The sequence below is a fragment of the Ranitomeya variabilis genome, unplaced genomic scaffold, assembly GCF_051348905.1.
Source record: "Ranitomeya variabilis isolate aRanVar5 unplaced genomic scaffold, aRanVar5.hap1 Scaffold_292, whole genome shotgun sequence".
Classification (NCBI taxonomy): domain Eukaryota; kingdom Metazoa; phylum Chordata; class Amphibia; order Anura; family Dendrobatidae; genus Ranitomeya; species Ranitomeya variabilis.
In genome coordinates, this window is record NW_027508039.1 from 32,120 (window position 1) to 52,675 (window position 20,556).

The following is a 20,556-nucleotide window of genomic DNA, read 5'->3' on the forward strand; positions in this document are numbered from 1 at the left end:
TTAAACAGCATGATTAATTAAGCTTCCTTAGAGTAAGTGAAGTACATTTGACAACATTTAAAATTAGTACATTTTGGAAAATGGGCATGTCTCTAAACATTAGGCAAAAACAAAGATTCTATCAACGGTCTTTATCTGAACTGAAAACTGCAAAATCATGCAAATACAAAAGAAGATTAAATCACATGCTAATTTGCATGTTAGCAAAATCATAAGAATAAGTACAAAAACATTTCAAGATCTCATAATACTGGCAGCAGTGGGTTTAAAGCATATGCTAATTTTGCATGTTAGCATAATTATAAGAATAAGATAAAAAGGTTTAAAAGAACTCATACTAGTGGCATTTGAACCCACAAGTCTGTTAAAATTTAGGTAAGTCTCTAAACAATAGGATCAATCAATGATTCTTTCAACTGTCTTTTCCAAAACAGAAATGCACACACTCATGGAAATACAAAATACTCAGAATTAGATCAAAGGGTTCTCAAAACCTCATAATAATGGCAGCAGTGGGATTTGAATGGGCATGTCTCTAAACATTAGAAAAAAGCAAGGATTCTTTCAACAGTCTTTATCTGAACTGAAAACTGCAAAATCATGCAAATACAAAAGAAGATTAAATCACATGCTAATTTGCATGCTAGCAAAATCATAAGAATAAGTACAAAAACATTTCAAGATCTCATAATACTGGCAGCAGTGGGTTTAAAGCATATGCTAATTTTGCATGTTAGCATAATTATAAGAATGAGATAAAAAGGTTTAAAAGAACTCATACTAGTGGCAGCAGTGGGATTTGAACTCACAAGTCTGTTGGAATATGGGTAAGTCTCTTAACAATTGGAAAAATCAATGATTCTTTCAAATGTCTTTTCCTAAGCAGAAGTTAACACACTCATGAAAATACAAAATCATAAGAATTAGATCAAAGGGTTCTCAAAACCTCATAATACTGGCAGCAGTGGGATTTGAACCCACGCATCCGAAGAGACTGGAGCCTTAATCCAGCGCCTTAGACCGCTCGGCCATGCTACCTAATGAATCATTAAAAGAGCTTCCTTAGAGTAAGTTTAGTGTATCTGACTACATTTTAAACTTGTGCATTGTGGAAAATGGATAGGTCTCTAAACAAAAAGGAAAAAGCAATGATTCTATCTTTTGTCTTTTCCAAAAAAGCAAAGCACGCACTCATACAAAAATATGCTAATTTTTCTGTTAGCAAAATCATAAATATAAGCTGAAAAGGTTTTCAAAACCTCAATATGTTGGCAGCAGTGGGATTTGAACCCACGCCTCCAAAGAGACTGTAGCCTAAATCCAGCGCCTTAGACCACTTGGCCATGCTACCTTAAACAGCATGATTAATTAAGCTTCCTTAGAGAAAGTGAAGTACATTTGACAACATTTAAAATTAGTACATTTTGGAAAATGGGCATGTCTCTAAACATTAGGCAAAAACAAAGATTCTATCAACGGTCTTTATCTTAACTGAAAACTGCTAAATCATACAAATACAAAAGAAGATTATATCACATGCTAATTTGCATGTCTCTTAACAATAGGAAAAATCAATGATTCTTTCAACTGTCTTTTCCTAAACAGAAATTAACACACTCATGAAAATACAAAATCATAAGAATTAGATCAAAGGGTTCTCAAAACCTCATAATAATGGCAGCAGTGGGATTTGAATGGGCATGTCTCTAAACATTAGAAAAAAGCAAGGATTCTATCAACAGTCCTTATCTGAACTGAAAACTGCAAAATCATGCAAATACAAAAGAAGATTAAATCACATGCTAATTTGCATGTTAGCAAAATCATAAGAATAAGTACAAAAACATTTCAAGATCTCATAATACTGGCAGCAGTGGGTTTAAAGCATATGCTAATTTTGCATGTTAGCATAATTATAAGAATAAGATAAAAAGGTTTAAAAGAACTCATACTAGTGGCATTTGAACCCACAAGTCTGTTAAAATTTAGGTAAGTCTCTAAACAATAGGAACAATCAATGATTCTTTCAACTGTCTTTTCCAAAACAGAAATGCACACACTCATGGAAATACAAAATACTCAGAATTAGATCAAAGGGTTCTCAAAACCTCATAATAATGGCAGCAGTGGGATTTGAATGGGCATGTCTCTAAACATTAGAAAAAAGCAAGGATTCTTTCAACAGTCTTTATCTGAACTGAAAACTGCAAAATCATGCAAATACAAAAGAAGATTAAATCACATGCTAATTTGCATGCTAGCAAAATCATAAGAATAAGTACAAAAACATTTCAAGATCTCATAATACTGGCAGCAGTGGGTTTAAAGCATATGCTAATTTTGCATGTTAGCATAATTATAAGAATGAGATAAAAAGGTTTAAAAGAACTCATACTAGTGGCAGCAGTGGGATTTGAACTCACAAGTCTGTTGGAATATGGGTAAGTCTCTTAACAATAGGAAAAATCAATGATTCTTTCAACTGTCTTTTCCTAAACAGAAGTTAACACACTCATGAAAATACAAAATCATAAGAATTAGATCAAAGGGTTCTCAAAACCTCATAATACTGGCAGCAGTGGGATTTGAACCCACGCCTCCGAAGAGACTGGAGCCTTAATCCAGCGCCTTAGACCGCTCGGCCATGCTACCTAATGCATCATTAAAAGAGCTTCCTTAGAGTAAGTTTAGTGTATCTGACTACATTTTAAACTTGTGCATTGTGGAAAATGGATAGGTCTCTAAACAAAAAGGAAAAAGCAATGATTCTATCTTTTGTCTTTTCCAAAAAAGCAAAGCACGCACTCATACAAAAATATGCTAATTTTTCTATTAGCAAAATCATAAATATAAGCTGAAAAGGTTTTCAAAACCTCAAGATGTTGGCAGCAGTGGGATTTGAACCCACGCCTCCAAAGAGACTGGAGCCTAAATCCAGCGCCTTAGACTACTCGGTCATGCTACCTTAAACAGCATGATTAATTAAGCTTCCTTAGAGAAAGTGAAGTACATTTGACAACATTTAAAATTAGTACATTTTGGAAAATGGGCATGTCTCTAAACATTAGGCAAAAACAAAGATTCTATCAACGGTCTTTATCTTAACTGAAAACTGCTAAATCATACAAATACAAAAGAAGATTATATCACATGCTAATTTGCATGTCTCTTAACAATAGGAAAAATCAATGATTCTTTCAACTGTCTCTTTCTAAACAGAAATTAACACACTTACGAAAATACAAAATCATAAGAATTAGATCAAAGGGTTCTCAAAACCTCATAATAATGGCAGCAGTGGGATTTGAATGGGCATGTCTCTAAACATTAGAAAAAAGCAAGGATTCTTTCAACAGTCTTTATCTGAACTGAAAACTGCAAAATCATGCAAATACAAAAGAAGATTAAATCACATGCTAATTTGCATGCTAGCAAAATCATAAGAATAAGTACAAAAACATTTCAAGATCTCATAATACTGGCAGCAGTGGGTTTAAAGCATATGCTAATTTTGCATGTTAGCATAATTATAAGAATAAGATAAAAAGGTTTAAAAGAACTCATACTAGTGGCATTTGAACCCACAAGTCTGTTAAAATTTAGGTAAGTCTCTAAACAATAGGAACAATCAATGATTCTTTCAACTGTCTTTTCCAAAACAGAAATGCACACACTCATGGAAATACAAAATACTCAGAATTAGATCAAAGGGTTCTCAAAACCTCATAATAATGGCAGCAGTGGGATTTGAATGGGCATGTCTCTAAACATTAGAAAAAAGCAAGGATTCTTTCAACAGTCTTTATCTGAACTGAAAACTGCAAAATCATGCAAATACAAAAGAAGATTAAATCACATGCTAATTTGCATGCTAGCAAAATCATAAGAATAAGTACAAAAACATTTCAAGATCTCATAATACTGGCAGCAGTGGGTTTAAAGCATATGCTAATTTTGCATGTTAGCATAATTATAAGAATGAGATAAAAAGGTTTAAAAGAACTCATACTAGTGGCAGCAGTGGGATTTGAACTCACAAGTCTGTTGGAATATGGGTAAGTCTCTTAACAATAGGAAAAATCAATGATTCTTTCAACTGTCTTTTCCTAAACAGAAGTTAACACACTCATGAAAATACAAAATCATAAGAATTAGATCAAAGGGTTCTCAAAACCTCATAATACTGGCAGCAGTGGGATTTGAACCCACGCCTCCGAAGAGACTGGAGCCTTAATCCAGCGCCTTAGACCGCTCGGCCATGCTACCTAATGCATCATTAAAGAGCTTCCTTAGAGTACGTTTAGTGTATCTGACTACATTTTAAACTTGTGCATTGTGGAAAATGGATAGGTCTCTAAACAAAAAGGAAAAAGCAATGATTCTATCTTTTGTCTTTTCCAAAAAAGCAAAGCACGCACTCATACAAAAATATGCTAATTTTTCTATTAGCAAAATCATAAATATAAGCTGAAAAGGTTTTCAAAACCTCAAGATGTTGGCAGCAGTGGGATTTGAACCCACGCCTCCAAAGAGACTGGAGCCTAAATCCAGCGCCTTAGACTACTCGGTCATGCTACCTTAAACAGCATGATTAATTAAGCTTCCTTAGAGAAAGTGAAGTACATTTGACAACATTTAAAATTAGTACATTTTGGAAAATGGGCATGTCTCTAAACATTAGGCAAAAACAAAGATTCTATCAACGGTCTTTATCTTAACTGAAAACTGCTAAATCATACAAATACAAAAGAAGATTATATCACATGCTAATTTGCATGTCTCTTAACAATAGGAAAAATCAATGATTCTTTCAACTGTCTCTTTCTAAACAGAAATTAACACACTCATGAAAATACAAAATCATAAGAATTAGATCAAAGGGTTCTCAAAACCTCATAATAATGGCAGCAGTGGGATTTGAATGGGCATGTCTCTAAACATTAGAAAAAAGCAAGGATTCTTTCAACAGTCTTTATCTGAACTGAAAACTGCAAAATCATGCAAATACAAAAGAAGATTAAATCACATGCTAATTTGCATGCTAGCAAAATCATAAGAATAAGTACAAAAACATTTCAAGATCTCATAATACTGGCAGCAGTGGGTTTAAAGCATATGCTAATTTTGCATGTTAGCATAATTATAAGAATAAGATAAAAAGGTTTAAAAGAACTCATACTAGTGGCATTTGAACCCACAAGTCTGTTAAAATTTAGGTAAGTCTCTAAACAATAGGAACAATCAATGATTCTTTCAACTGTCTTTTCCAAAACAGAAATGCACACACTCATGGAAATACAAAATACTCAGAATTAGATCAAAGGGTTCTCAAAACCTCATAATAATGGCAGCAGTGGGATTTGAATGGGCATGTCTCTAAACATTAGAAAAAAGCAAGGATTCTTTCAACAGTCTTTATCTGAACTGAAAACTGCAAAATCATGCAAATACAAAAGAAGATTAAATCACATGCTAATTTGCATGCTAGCAAAATCATAAGAATAAGTACAAAAACATTTCAAGATCTCATAATACTGGCAGCAGTGGGTTTAAAGCATATGCTAATTTTGCATGTTAGCATAATTATAAGAATGAGATAAAAAGGTTTAAAAGAACTCATACTAGTGGCAGCAGTGGGATTTGAACTCACAAGTCTGTTGGAATATGGGTAAGTCTCTTAACAATAGGAAAAATCAATGATTCTTTCAACTGTCTTTTCCTAAACAGAAGTTAACACACTCATGAAAATACAAAATCATAAGAATTAGATCAAAGGGTTCTCAAAACCTCATAATACTGGCAGCAGTGGGATTTGAACCCACGCATCCGAAGAGACTGGAGCCTTAATCCAGCGCCTTAGACCGCTCGGCCATGCTACCTAATGCATCATTAAAGAGCTTCCTTAGAGTACGTTTAGTGTATCTGACTACATTTTAAACTTGTGCATTGTGGAAAATGGATAGGTCTCTAAACAAAAAGGAAAAAGCAATGATTCTATCTTTTGTCTTTTCCAAAAAAGCAAAGCACGCACTCATACAAAAATATGCTAATTTTTCTATTAGCAAAATCATAAATATAAGCTGAAAAGGTTTTCAAAACCTCAAGATGTTGGCAGCAGTGGGATTTGAACCCACGCCTCCAAAGAGACTGGAGCCTAAATCCAGCGCCTTAGACTACTCGGTCATGCTACCTTAAACAGCATGATTAATTAAGCTTCCTTAGAGAAAGTGAAGTACATTTGACAACATTTAAAATTAGTACATTTTGGAAAATGGGCATGTCTCTAAACATTAGGCAAAAACAAAGATTCTATCAACGGTCTTTATCTTAACTGAAAACTGCTAAATCATACAAATACAAAAGAAGATTATATCACATGCTAATTTGCATGTCTCTTAACAATAGGAAAAATCAATGATTCTTTCAACTGTCTCTTTCTAAACAGAAATTAACACACTCATGAAAATACAAAATCATAAGAATTAGATCAAAGGGTTCTCAAAACCTCATAATAATGGCAGCAGTGGGATTTGAATGGGCATGTCTCTAAACATTAGAAAAAAGCAAGGATTCTTTCAACAGTCTTTATCTGAACTGAAAACTGCAAAATCATGCAAATACAAAAGAAGATTAAATCACATGCTAATTTGCATGCTAGCAAAATCATAAGAATAAGTACAAAAACATTTCAAGATCTCATAATACTGGCAGCAGTGGGTTTAAAGCATATGCTAATTTTGCATGTTAGCATAATTATAAGAATAAGATAAAAAGGTTTAAAAGAACTCATACTAGTGGCATTTGAACCCACAAGTCTGTTAAAATTTAGGTAAGTCTCTAAACAATAGGAACAATCAATGATTCTTTCAACTGTCTTTTCCAAAACAGAAATGCACACACTCATGGAAATACAAAATACTCAGAATTAGATCAAAGGGTTCTCAAAACCTCATAATAATGGCAGCAGTGGGATTTGAATGGGCATGTCTCTAAACATTAGAAAAAAGCAAGGATTCTTTCAACAGTCTTTATCTGAACTGAAAACTGCAAAATCATGCAAATACAAAAGAAGATTAAATCACATGCTAATTTGCATGCTAGCAAAATCATAAGAATAAGTACAAAAACATTTCAAGATCTCATAATACTGGCAGCAGTGGGTTTAAAGCATATGCTAATTTTGCATGTTAGCATAATTATAAGAATGAGATAAAAAGGTTTAAAAGAACTCATACTAGTGGCAGCAGTGGGATTTGAACTCACAAGTCTGTTGGAATATGGGTAAGTCTCTTAACAATAGGAAAAATCAATGATTCTTTCAACTGTCTTTTCCTAAACAGAAGTTAACACACTCATGAAAATACAAAATCATAAGAATTAGATCAAAGGGTTCTCAAAACCTCATAATACTGGCAGCAGTGGGATTTGAACCCACGCATCCGAAGAGACTGGAGCCTTAATCCAGCGCCTTAGACCGCTCGGCCATGCTACCTAATGAATCATTAAAAGAGCTTCCTTAGAGTAAGTTTAGTGTATCTGACTACATTTTAAACTTGTGCATTGTGGAAAATGGATAGGTCTCTAAACAAAAAGGAAAAAGCAATGATTCTATCTTTTGTCTTTTCCAAAAAAGCAAAGCACGCACTCATACAAAAATATGCTAATTTTTCTGTTAGCAAAATCATAAATATAAGCTGAAAAGGTTTTCAAAACCTCAATATGTTGGCAGCAGTGGGATTTGAACCCACGCCTCCAAAGAGACTGTAGCCTAAATCCAGCGCCTTAGACCACTTGGCCATGCTACCTTAAACAGCATGATTAATTAAGCTTCCTTAGAGAAAGTGAAGTACATTTGACAACATTTAAAATTAGTACATTTTGGAAAATGGGCATGTCTCTAAACATTAGGCAAAAACAAAGATTCTATCAACGGTCTTTATCTTAACTGAAAACTGCTAAATCATACAAATACAAAAGAAGATTATATCACATGCTAATTTGCATGTCTCTTAACAATAGGAAAAATCAATGATTCTTTCAACTGTCTTTTCCTAAACAGAAATTAACACACTCATGAAAATACAAAATCATAAGAATTAGATCAAAGGGTTCTCAAAACCTCATAATAATGGCAGCAGTGGGATTTGAATGGGCATGTCTCTAAACATTAGAAAAAAGCAAGGATTCTATCAACAGTCTTTATCTGAACTGAAAACTGCAAAATCATGCAAATACAAAAGAAGATTAAATCACATGCTAATTTGCATGTTAGCAAAATCATAAGAATAAGTACAAAAACATTTCAAGATCTCATAATACTGGCAGCAGTGGGTTTAAAGCATATGCTAATTTTGCATGTTAGCATAATTATAAGAATAAGATAAAAAGGTTTAAAAGAACTCATACTAGTGGCATTTGAACCCACAAGTCTGTTAAAATTTAGGTAAGTCTCTAAACAATAGGAACAATCAATGATTCTTTCAACTGTCTTTTCCAAAACAGAAATGCACACACTCATGGAAATACAAAATACTCAGAATTAGATCAAAGGGTTCTCAAAACCTCATAATAATGGCAGCAGTGGGATTTGAATGGGCATGTCTCTAAACATTAGAAAAAAGCAAGGATTCTTTCAACAGTCTTTATCTGAACTGAAAACTGCAAAATCATGCAAATACAAAAGAAGATTAAATCACATGCTAATTTGCATGCTAGCAAAATCATAAGAATAAGTACAAAAACATTTCAAGATCTCATAATACTGGCAGCAGTGGGTTTAAAGCATATGCTAATTTTGCATGTTAGCATAATTATAAGAATGAGATAAAAAGGTTTAAAAGAACTCATACTAGTGGCAGCAGTGGGATTTGAACTCACAAGTCTGTTGGAATATGGGTAAGTCTCTTAACAATAGGAAAAATCAATGATTCTTTCAACTGTCTTTTCCTAAACAGAAGTTAACACACTCATGAAAATACAAAATCATAAGAATTAGATCAAAGGGTTCTCAAAACCTCATAATACTGGCAGCAGTGGGATTTGAACCCACGCCTCCGAAGAGTCTGGAGCCTTAATCCAGCGCCTTAGACCGCTCGGCCATGCTACCTAATGCATCATTAAAAGAGCTTCCTTAGAGTAAGTTTAGTGTATCTGACTACATTTTAAACTTGTGCATTGTGGAAAATGGATAGGTCTCTAAACAAAAAGGAAAAAGCAATGATTCTATCTTTTGTCTTTTCCAAAAAAGCAAAGCACGCACTCATACAAAAATATGCTAATTTTTCTATTAGCAAAATCATAAATATAAGCTGAAAAGGTTTTCAAAACCTCAAGATGTTGGCAGCAGTGGGATTTGAACCCACGCCTCCAAAGAGACTGGAGCCTAAATCCAGCGCCTTAGACTACTCGGTCATGCTACCTTAAACAGCATGATTAATTAAGCTTCCTTAGAGAAAGTGAAGTACATTTGACAACATTTAAAATTAGTACATTTTGGAAAATGGGCATGTCTCTAAACATTAGGCAAAAACAAAGATTCTATCAACGGTCTTTATCTTAACTGAAAACTGCTAAATCATACAAATACAAAAGAAGATTATATCACATGCTAATTTGCATGTCTCTTAACAATAGGAAAAATCAATGATTCTTTCAACTGTCTCTTTCTAAACAGAAATTAACACACTCATGAAAATACAAAATCATAAGAATTAGATCAAAGGGTTCTCAAAACCTCATAATAATGGCAGCAGTGGGATTTGAATGGGCATGTCTCTAAACATTAGAAAAAAGCAAGGATTCTTTCAACAGTCTTTATCTGAACTGAAAACTGCAAAATCATGCAAATACAAAAGAAGATTAAATCACATGCTAATTTGCATGCTAGCAAAATCATAAGAATAAGTACAAAAACATTTCAAGATCTCATAATACTGGCAGCAGTGGGTTTAAAGCATATGCTAATTTTGCATGTTAGCATAATTATAAGAATAAGATAAAAAGGTTTAAAAGAACTCATACTAGTGGCATTTGAACCCACAAGTCTGTTAAAATTTAGGTAAGTCTCTAAACAATAGGAACAATCAATGATTCTTTCAACTGTCTTTTCCAAAACAGAAATGCACACACTCATGGAAATACAAAATACTCAGAATTAGATCAAAGGGTTCTCAAAACCTCATAATAATGGCAGCAGTGGGATTTGAATGGGCATGTCTCTAAACATTAGAAAAAAGCAAGGATTCTTTCAACAGTCTTTATCTGAACTGAAAACTGCAAAATCATGCAAATACAAAAGAAGATTAAATCACATGCTAATTTGCATGCTAGCAAAATCATAAGAATGTACAAAAACATTTCAAGATCTCATAATACTGGCAGCAGTGGGTTTAAAGCATATGCTAATTTTGCATGTTAGCATAATTATAAGAATGAGATAAAAAGGTTTAAAAGAACTCATACTAGTGGCAGCAGTGGGATTTGAACTCACAAGTCTGTTGGAATATGGGTCAGTCTCTTAACAATAGGAAAAATCAATGATTCTTTCAACTGTCTTTTCCTAAACAGAAGTTAACACACTCATGAAAATACAAAATCATAAGAATTAGATCAAAGGGTTCTCAAAACCTCATAATACTGGCAGCAGTGGGATTTGAACCCACGCCTCCGAAGAGACTGGAGCCTTAATCCAGCGCCTTAGACCGCTCGGCCATGCTACCTAATGCATCATTAAAGAGCTTCCTTAGAGTACGTTTAGTGTATCTGACTACATTTTAAACTTGTGCATTGTGGAAAATGGATAGGTCTCTAAACAAAAAGGAAAAAGCAATGATTCTATCTTTTGTCTTTTCCAAAAATGCAAAGCACGCACTCATACAAAAATATGCTAATTTTTCTATTAGCAAAATCATAAATATAAGCTGAAAAGGTTTTCAAAACCTCAAGATGTTGGCAGCAGTGGGATTTGAACCCACGCCTCCAAAGAGACTGGAGCCTAAATCCAGCGCCTTAGACTACTCGGTCATGCTACCTTAAACAGCATGATTAATTAAGCTTCCTTAGAGAAAGTGAAGTACATTTGACAACATTTAAAATTAGTACATTTTGGAAAATGGGCATGTCTCTAAACATTAGGCAAAAACAAAGATTCTATCAACGGTCTTTATCTTAACTGAAAACTGCTAAATCATACAAATACAAAAGAAGATTATATCACATGCTAATTTGCATGTCTCTTAACAATAGGAAAAATCAATGATTCTTTCAACTGTCTCTTTCTAAACAGAAATTAACACACTCATGAAAATACAAAATCATAAGAATTAGATCAAAGGGTTCTCAAAACCTCATAATAATGGCAGCAGTGGGATTTGAATGGGCATGTCTCTAAACATTAGAAAAAAGCAAGGATTCTTTCAACAGTCTTTATCTGAACTGAAAACTGCAAAATCATGCAAATACAAAAGAAGATTAAATCACATGCTAATTTGCATGCTAGCAAAATCATAAGAATAAGTACAAAAACATTTCAAGATCTCATAATACTGGCAGCAGTGGGTTTAAAGCATATGCTAATTTTGCATGTTAGCATAATTATAAGAATAAGATAAAAAGGTTTAAAAGAACTCATACTAGTGGCATTTGAACCCACAAGTCTGTTAAAATTTAGGTAAGTCTCTAAACAATAGGAACAATCAATGATTCTTTCAACTGTCTTTTCCAAAACAGAAATGCACACACTCATGGAAATACAAAATACTCAGAATTAGATCAAAGGGTTCTCAAAACCTCATAATAATGGCAGCAGTGGGATTTGAATGGGCATGTCTCTAAACATTAGAAAAAAGCAAGGATTCTTTCAACAGTCTTTATCTGAACTGAAAACTGCAAAATCATGCAAATACAAAAGAAGATTAAATCACATGCTAATTTGCATGCTAGCAAAATCATAAGAATAAGTACAAAAACATTTCAAGATCTCATAATACTGGCAGCAGTGGGTTTAAAGCATATGCTAATTTTGCATGTTAGCATAATTATAAGAATGAGATAAAAAGGTTTAAAAGAACTCATACTAGTGGCATTTGAACTCACAAGTCTGTTGGAATATGGGTAAGTCTCTTAACAATAGGAAAAATCAATGATTCTTTCAACTGTCTTTTCCTAAACAGAAGTTAACACACTCATGAAAATACAAAATCATAAGAATTAGATCAAAGGGTTCTCAAAACCTCATAATACTGGCAGCAGTGGGATTTGAACCCACGCCTCCAAAGAGACTGGAGCCTTAATCAAGCGCCTTAGACCGCTCGGCCATGCTACCTAATGCATCATTAAAAGAGCTTCCTTAGAGTAAGTTTAGTGTATCTGACTACATTTTAAACTTGTGCATTGTGGAAAATGGATAGGTCTCTAAACAAAAAGGAAAAAGCAATGATTCTATCTTTTGTCTTTTCCAAAAAAGCAAAGCACGCACTCATACAAAAATATGCTAATTTTTCTGTTAGCAAAATCATAAATATAAGCTGAAAAGGTTTTCAAAACCTCAATATGTTGGCAGCAGTGGGATTTGAACCCACGCCTCCAAAGAGACTGTAGCCTAAATCCAGCGCCTTAGACCACTTGGCCATGCTACCTTAAACAGCATGATTAATTAAGCTTCCTTAGAGAAAGTGAAGTACATTTGACAACATTTAAAATTAGTACATTTTGGAAAATGGGCATGTCTCTAAACATTAGGCAAAAACAAAGATTTTATCAACGGTCTTTATCTTAACTGAAAACTGCTAAATCATACAAATACAAAAGAAGATTATATCACATGCTAATTTGCATGTCTCTTAACAATAGGAAAAATCAATGATTCTTTCAACTGTCTTTTCCTAAACAGAAATTAACACACTCATGAAAATACAAAATCATAAGAATTAGATCAAAGGGTTCTCAAAACCTCATAATAATGGCAGCAGTGGGATTTGAATGGGCATGTCTCTAAACATTAGAAAAAAGCAAGGATTCTATCAACAGTCTTTATCTGAACTGAAAACTGCAAAATCATGCAAATACAAAAGAAGATTAAATCACATGCTAATTTGCATGTTAGCAAAATCATAAGAATAAGTACAAAAACATTTCAAGATCTCATAATACTGGCAGCAGTGGGTTTAAAGCATATGCTAATTTTGCATGTTAGCATAATTATAAGAATAAGATAAAAAGGTTTAAAAGAACTCATACTAGTGGCATTTGAACCCACAAGTCTGTTAAAATTTAGGTAAGTCTCTAAACAATAGGAACAATCAATGATTCTTTCAACTGTCTTTTCCAAAACAGAAATGCACACACTCATGGAAATACAAAATACTCAGAATTAGATCAAAGGGTTCTCAAAACCTCATAATAATGGCAGCAGTGGGATTTGAATGGGCATGTCTCTAAACATTAGAAAAAAGCAAGGATTCTTTCAACAGTCTTTATCTGAACTGAAAACTGCAAAATCATGCAAATACAAAAGAAGATTAAATCACATGCTAATTTGCATGCTAGCAAAATCATAAGAATAAGTACAAAAACATTTCAAGATCTCATAATACTGGCAGCAGTGGGTTTAAAGCATATGCTAATTTTGCATGTTAGCATAATTATAAGAATGAGATAAAAAGGTTTAAAAGAACTCATACTAGTGGCAGCAGTGGGATTTGAACTCACAAGTCTGTTGGAATATGGGTAAGTCTCTTAACAATAGGAAAAATCAATGATTCTTTCAACTGTCTTTTCCTAAACAGAAGTTAACACACTCATGAAAATACAAAATCATAAGAATTAGATCAAAGGGTTCTCAAAACCTCATAATACTGGCAGCAGTGGGATTTGAACCCACGCCTCCGAAGAGACTGGAGCCTTAATCCAGCGCCTTAGACCGCTCGGCCATGCTACCTAATGCATCATTAAAAGAGCTTCCTTAGAGTAAGTTTAGTGTATCTGACTACATTTTAAACTTGTGCATTGTGGAAAATGGATAGGTCTCTAAACAAAAAGGAAAAAGCAATGATTCTATCTTTTGTCTTTTCCAAAAAAGCAAAGCACGCACTCATACAAAAATATGCTAATTTTTCTATTAGCAAAATCATAAATATAAGCTGAAAAGGTTTTCAAAACCTCAAGATGTTGGCAGCAGTGGGATTTGAACCCACGCCTCCAAAGAGACTGGAGCCTAAATCCAGCGCCTTAGACTACTCGGTCATGCTACCTTAAACAGCATGATTAATTAAGCTTCCTTAGAGAAAGTGAAGTACATTTGACAACATTTAAAATTAGTACATTTTGGAAAATGGGCATGTCTCTAAACATTAGGCAAAAACAAAGATTCTATCAACGGTCTTTATCTTAACTGAAAACTGCTAAATCATACAAATACAAAAGAAGATTATATCACATGCTAATTTGCATGTCTCTTAACAATAGGAAAAATCAATGATTCTTTCAACTGTCTCTTTCTAAACAGAAATTAACACACTCATGAAAATACAAAATCATAAGAATTAGATCAAAGGGTTCTCAAAACCTCATAATAATGGCAGCAGTGGGATTTGAATGGGCATGTCTCTAAACATTAGAAAAAAGCAAGGATTCTTTCAACAGTCTTTATCTGAACTGAAAACTGCAAAATCATGCAAATACAAAAGAAGATTAAATCACATGCTAATTTGCATGCTAGCAAAATCATAAGAATAAGTACAAAAACATTTCAAGATCTCATAATACTGGCAGCAGTGGGTTTAAAGCATATGCTAATTTTGCATGTTAGCATAATTATAAGAATAAGATAAAAAGGTTTAAAAGAACTCATACTAGTGGCATTTGAACCCACAAGTCTGTTAAAATTTAGGTAAGTCTCTAAACAATAGGAACAATCAATGATTCTTTCAACTGTCTTTTCCAAAACAGAAATGCACACACTCATGGAAATACAAAATACTCAGAATTAGATCAAAGGGTTCTCAAAACCTCATAATAATGGCAGCAGTGGGATTTGAATGGGCATGTCTCTAAACATTAGAAAAAAGCAAGGATTCTTTCAACAGTCTTTATCTGAACTGAAAACTGCAAAATCATGCAAATACAAAAGAAGATTAAATCACATGCTAATTTGCATGCTAGCAAAATCATAAGAATAAGTACAAAAACATTTCAAGATCTCATAATACTGGCAGCAGTGGGTTTAAAGCATATGCTAATTTTGCATGTTAGCATAATTATAAGAATGAGATAAAAAGGTTTAAAAGAACTCATACTAGTGGCAGCAGTGGGATTTGAACTCACAAGTCTGTTGGAATATGGGTAAGTCTCTTAACAATAGTTAAAATCAATGATTCTTTCAACTGTCTTTTCCTAAACAGAAGTTAACACACTCATGAAAATACAAAATCATAAGAATTAGATCAAAGGGTTCTCAAAACCTCATAATACTGGCAGCAGTGGGATTTGAACCCACGCCTCCGAAGAGACTGGAGCCTTAATCCAGCGCCTTAGACCGCTCGGCCATGCTACCTAATGAATCATTAAAAGAGCTTCCTTAGAGTAAGTTTAGTGTATCTGACTACATTTTAAACTTGTGCATTGTGGAAAATGGATAGGTCTCTAAACAAAAAGGAAAAAGCAATGATTCTATCTTTTGTCTTTTCCAAAAAAGCAAAGCACGCACTCATACAAAAATATGCTAATTTTTCTGTTAGCAAAATCATAAATATAAGCTGAAAAGGTTTTCAAAACCTCAATATGTTGGCAGCAGTGGGATTTGAACCCACGCCTCCAAAGAGACTGGAGCCTAAATCCAGCACCTTAGATCACTCGGCCATGCTACCTTAAACAGCATGATTAATTAAGCTTCCTTAGAGAAAGTGAAGTACATTTGACAACATTTAAAATTAGTACATTTTGGAAAATGGGCATGTCTCTAAACATTAGGCAAAAACAAAGATTCTATCAACGGTCTTTATCTTAACTGAAAACTGCTAAATCATACAAATACAAAAGAAGATTATATCACATGCTAATTTGCATGTCTCTTAACAATAGGAAAAATCAATGATTCTTTCAACTGTCTTTTCCTAAACAGAAATTTACACACTCATGAAAATACAAAATCATAAGAATTAGATCAAAGGGTTCTCAAAACCTCATAATAATGGCAGCAGTGGGATTTGAATGGGCATGTCTCTAAACATTAGAAAAAAGCAAGGATTCTATCAACAGTCTTTATCTGAACTGAAAACTGCAAAATCATGCAAATACAAAAGAAGATTAAATCACATGCTAATTTGCATGTTAGCAAAATCATAAGAATAAGTACAAAAACATTTCAAGATCTCATAATACTGGCAGCAGTGGGTTTAAAGCATATGCTAATTTTGCATGTTAGCATAATTATAAGAATAAGATAAAAAGGTTTAAAAGAACTCATACTAGTGGCATTTGAACCCACAAGTCTGTTAAAATTTAGGTAAGTCTCTAAACAATAGGAACAATCAATGATTCTTTCAACTGTCTTTTCCAAAACAGAAATGCACACACTCATGGAAATACAAAATACTCAGAATTAGATCAAAGGGTTCTCAAAACCTCATAATAATGGCAGCAGTGGGATTTGAATGGGCATGTCTCTAAACATTAGAAAAAAGCAAGGATTCTTTCAACAGTCTTTATCTGAACTGAAAACTGCAAAACCATGCAAATACAAAAGAAGATTAAATCACATGCTAATTTGCATGCTAGCAAAATCATAAGAATAAGTACAAAAACATTTCAAGATCTCATAATACTGGCAGCAGTGGGTTTAAAGCATATGCTAATTTTGCATGTTAGCATAATTATAAGAATGAGATAAAAAGGTTTAAAAGAACTCATACTAGTGGCAGCAGTGGGATTTGAACTCACAAGTCTGTTGGAATATGGGTAAGTCTCTTAACAATAGGAAAAATCAATGATTCTTTCAACTGTCTTTTCCTAAACAGAAGTTAACACACTCATGAAAATACAAAATCATAAGAATTAGATCAAAGGGTTCTCAAAACCTCATAATACTGGCAGCAGTGGGATTTGAACCCACGCCTCCGAAGAGACTGGAGCCTTAATCCAGCGCCTTAGACCGCTCGGCCATGCTACCTAATGAATCATTAAAAGAGCTTCCTTAGAGTAAGTTTAGTGTATCTGACTACATTTTAAACTTGTGCATTGTGGAAAATGGATAGGTCTCTAAACAAAAAGGAAAAAGCAATGATTCTATCTTTTGTCTTTTCCAAAAAAGCAAAGCACGCACTCATACAAAAATATGCTAATTTTTCTGTTAGCAAAATCATAAATATAAGCTGAAAAGGTTTTCAAAACCTCAATATGTTGGCAGCAGTGGGATTTGAACCCACGCCTCCAAAGAGACTGGAGCCTAAATCCAGCACCTTAGATCACTCGGCCATGCTACCTTAAACAGCATGATTAATTAAGCTTCCTTAGAGAAAGTGAAGTACATTTGACAACATTTAAAATTAGTACATTTTGGAAAATGGGCATGTCTCTAAACATTAGGCAAAAACAAAGATTCTATCAACGGTCTTTATCTTAACTGAAAACTGCTAAATCATACAAATACAAAAGAAGATTATATCACATGCTAATTTGCATGTCTCTTAACAATAGGAAAAATCAATGATTCTTTCAACTGTCTTTTCCTAAATAGAAATTTACACACTCATGAAAATACAAAATCATAAGAATTAGATCAAAGGGTTCTCAAAACCTCATAATAATGGCAGCAGTGGGATTTGAATGGGCATGTCTCTAAACATTAGAAAAAAGCAAGGATTCTATCAACAGTCTTTATCTGAACTGAAAACTGCAAAATCATGCAAATACAAAAGAAGATTAAATCACATGCTAATTTGCATGTTAGCAAAATCATAAGAATAAGTACAAAAACATTTCAAGATCTCATAATACTGGCAGCAGTGGGTTTAAAGCATATGCTAATTTTGCATGTTAGCATAATTATAAGAATAAGATAAAAAGGTTTAAAAGAACTCATACTAGTGGCATTTGAACCCACAAGTCTGTTAAAATTTAGGTAAGTCTCTAAACAATAGGAACAATCAATGATTCTTTCAACTGTCTTTTCCAAAACAGAAATGCACACACTCATGGAAATACAAAATACTCAGAATTAGATCAAAGGGTTCTCAAAACCTCATAATAATGGCAGCAGTGGGATTTGAATGGGCATGTCTCTAAACATTAGAAAAAAGCAAGGATTCTTTCAACAGTCTTTATCTGAACTGAAAACTGCAAAACCATGCAAATACAAAAGAAGATTAAATCACATGCTAATTTGCATGCTAGCAAAATCATAAGAATAAGTACAAAAACATTTCAAGATCTCATAATACTGGCAGCAGTGGGTTTAAAGCATATGCTAATTTTGCATGTTAGCATAATTATAAGAATGAGATAAAAAGGTTTAAAAGAACTCATACTAGTGGCAGCAGTGGGATTTGAACTCACAAGTCTGTTGGAATATGGGTAAGTCTCTTAACAATAGGAAAAATCAATGATTCTTTCAACTGTCTTTTCCTAAACAGAAGTTAACACACTCATGAAAATACAAAATCATAAGAATTAGATCAAAGGGTTCTCAAAACCTCATAATACTGGCAGCAGTGGGATTTGAACCCACGCCTCCGAAGAGACTGGAGCCTTAATCCAGCGCCTTAGACCGCTCGGCCATGCTACCTAATGCATCATTAAAAGAGCTTCCTTAGAGTAAGTTTAGTGTATCTGACTACATTTTAAACTTGTGCATTGTGGAAAATGGATAGGTCTCTAAACAAAAAGGAAAAAGCAATGATTCTATCTTTTGTCTTTTCCAAAAAAGCAAAGCACGCACTCATACAAAAATATGCTAATTTTTCTATTAGCAAAATCATAAATATAAGCTGAAAAGGTTTTCAAAACCTCAAGATGTTGGCAGCAGTGGGATTTGAACCCACGCCTCCAAAGAGACTGGAGCCTAAATCCAGCGCCTTAGACCACTCGGTCATGCTACCTTAAACAGCATGATTAATTAAGCTTCCTTAGAGAAAGTGAAGTACATTTGACAACATTTAAAATTAGTACATTTTGGAAAATGGGCATGTCTCTAAACATTAGGCAAAAACAAAGATTCTATCAACGGTCTTTATCTTAACTGAAAACTGCTAAATCATACAAATACAAAAGAAGATTATATCACATGCTAATTTGCATGTCTCTTAACAATAGGAAAAATCAATGATTCTTTCAACTGTCTCTTTCTAAACAGAAATTAACACACTCATGAAAATACAAAATCATAAGAATTAGATCAAAGGGTTCTCAAAACCTCATAATAATGGCAGCAGTGGGATTTGAATGGGCATGTCTCTAAACATTAGAAAAAAGCAAGGATTCTTTCAACAGTCTTTATCTGAACTGAAAACTGCAAAATCATGCAAATACAAAAGAAGATTAAATCACATGCTAATTTGCATGCTAGCAAAATCATAAGAATAAGTACAAAAACATTTCAAGATCTCATAATACTGGCAGCAGTGGGTTTAAAGCATATGCTAATTTTGCATGTTAGCATAATTATAAGAATAAGATAAAAAGGTTTAAAAGAACTCATACTAGTGGCATTTGAACCCACAAGTCTGTTAAAATTTAGGTAAGTCTCTAAACTAAAGTCTAAAACTGTCTTTTCCAAAACAGAAATGCACACACTCATGGAAATACAAAATATGGAAAATGGGCATGTCTCTAAACATTAGGCAAAAACAAAGATTCTATCAACGGTTTTTATCTTAACTGAAACTGCTAAATCATACAAATACAAAAGAAGATTATATCACATGCTAATTTGCATGCTAGCAAAATCATAAGAATAAGTACAAAAACATTTCAAGATCTTATAATACTGGCAGCAGTGAGATTAAAGCATATGCTAATTTTGCATGTTAGCATAATTATAAGAATGGGATAAAAAGGTTTAAAAGAACTCATACTAGTGGCAGCACTGGGATTTGAACTCACAAGTCTGTTGGAATATGGGTAAGTCTCTTAACAATAGGAAAAATCAATGATTCTTTCAACTGTCTTTTCCTAAACAGAAATTAACACACTCATGAAAATACAAAATCATAAGAATTAGATCAAAGGGTTCTCAAAAGCTCATAATAATGGCAGCAGTGGGATTTGAATGGGCATGTCTTTAAACATTAGAAAAAAGAAAGGATTCTATCAACAGTCTTTATCTGAACTGAAAACTGCAAAATCATGCAAATACAAAAGAAGATTAAATCACATGCTAATTTGCATGCTAGCAAAATCATAAGAATAAGTACAAAAACATTTTAAGATCTCATAATACTGGCAGCAGTGGGTTTAAAGCATATGCTAATTTTGCATGTTAGCATAATTATAAGAATGAGATAAAAAGGTTTAAAAGAACTCATACTAGTGGCATTTGAACCCACAAGTCTGTTAAAATTTAGG

The 20,556-nt window shown here is 33.4% G+C and overlaps 1 non-coding gene across 1 annotated transcript; it reads right to left on the minus strand.

Annotated features, from left to right (window-relative positions):
- Positions 1–9,024: 9,024 nt before the first annotated feature.
- TRNAL-AAG (transfer RNA leucine (anticodon AAG)) lies at positions 9,025–9,106 on the minus strand. Its single transcript has one exon. It is a non-coding gene; the product is annotated as a tRNA-Leu (tRNA).
- Between the last annotated feature and the right edge of the window lie 11,450 nt (positions 9,107–20,556).